Below are 880 nucleotides of genomic sequence, written 5' to 3'. Positions count from 1 at the left end.
GGACACCCAGGGGACACTCCGAGTGTCCCTGTCTCTGTCCCTGTCCCTGCAGGCTCCGAGGGCCCCTCCCTGGAGGACGCCCTGGGACTCTTCTTGGTGGCCTTCGTCCTCTGCGGCCTCGTGCGTTGGCTGAGCCCTGCCCGTGAGTGCTGTCCCCGTGTCCCTTGTCCCCCCCCCGCCCCCCCCCATGTCCCCATCTCCCCACACCCCCCCATGGCCCTCCACGTGTCCCCATATCCCCCATGTCCCCAATGTCCCCACGTCCCCCCCAGTGTCCCCACGCCCCCCAGTGTCCCCATGTCCCTTTCTGTCCCCCGCAGCCCCGCGCCCCCAGGACCACCCCAAGGTAAGGTCCCCATCCCCAGGGGCCGCCAGCCCCCCCCATCCCCGTGTGGCCCCCCCACGCCTCACCCGGACCCGTATCGCCCCCCCGCGCCCCGCAGAAGTCGCAGTGACGCCGAAGACGGATCCCGACGCCTCGGCTGCCAATAAATTCGGTTTTCTCCCCAAAACGCCGTCCTCGCCTCTCCTTGTCCCCCTCCCGGCTGCTGGCCCCGGTCCGGGGATCCAGCTCCGGCTCTTGCGAGCGGCCGCGCTCGGGGGCGGCTCCGGCTCCGGCTCCGTTCCGCGGTGGCCTCGCTCCGGGCCGGGCTTTGCGGCCGCCCCGCTCCCCCCTCCCCTCCCCGGCCCTGGCGCTGCGGGGCCTCGGCTGCAGGTGGGGGGGGGGGGGGGGGAACTGGGAGCACTGGGAGGCACTGGGAGCACTGGGAGCACTGGGGGCGCTGGGGCAGGAAGCGGGGAGTGCTGGGAGGAGCGACTGGGAGGGGCTGTGGGGAGGAACTGGGGGCACTGGGTGGAGGAACTGGGGGCACTGGGAGGG

At 73.2% G+C, this 880-nt stretch overlaps 1 long non-coding RNA gene across 1 annotated transcript; it reads left to right on the top strand.

Annotated features, from left to right (window-relative positions):
* The first annotated feature begins 6 nt into the window (after positions 1 to 6).
* Positions 7 to 512, top strand: LOC118158525. The gene is made up of 3 exons (XR_004746842.1): positions 7 to 142; positions 321 to 346; positions 444 to 512. It is a non-coding gene; the product is annotated as an uncharacterized LOC118158525 (long non-coding RNA).
* The last annotated feature ends 368 nt before the right edge of the window (positions 513 to 880 follow it).

The sequence above is a fragment of the Oxyura jamaicensis genome, assembly GCF_011077185.1.
Source record: "Oxyura jamaicensis isolate SHBP4307 breed ruddy duck chromosome 30 unlocalized genomic scaffold, BPBGC_Ojam_1.0 oxy30_random_OJ67663, whole genome shotgun sequence".
Taxonomy (NCBI): Eukaryota; Metazoa; Chordata; class Aves; order Anseriformes; family Anatidae; genus Oxyura; species Oxyura jamaicensis.
The sequence above is the reverse complement of the archived record's forward strand: the minus strand, read 5'-3'. Positions and strand labels throughout refer to the sequence as shown.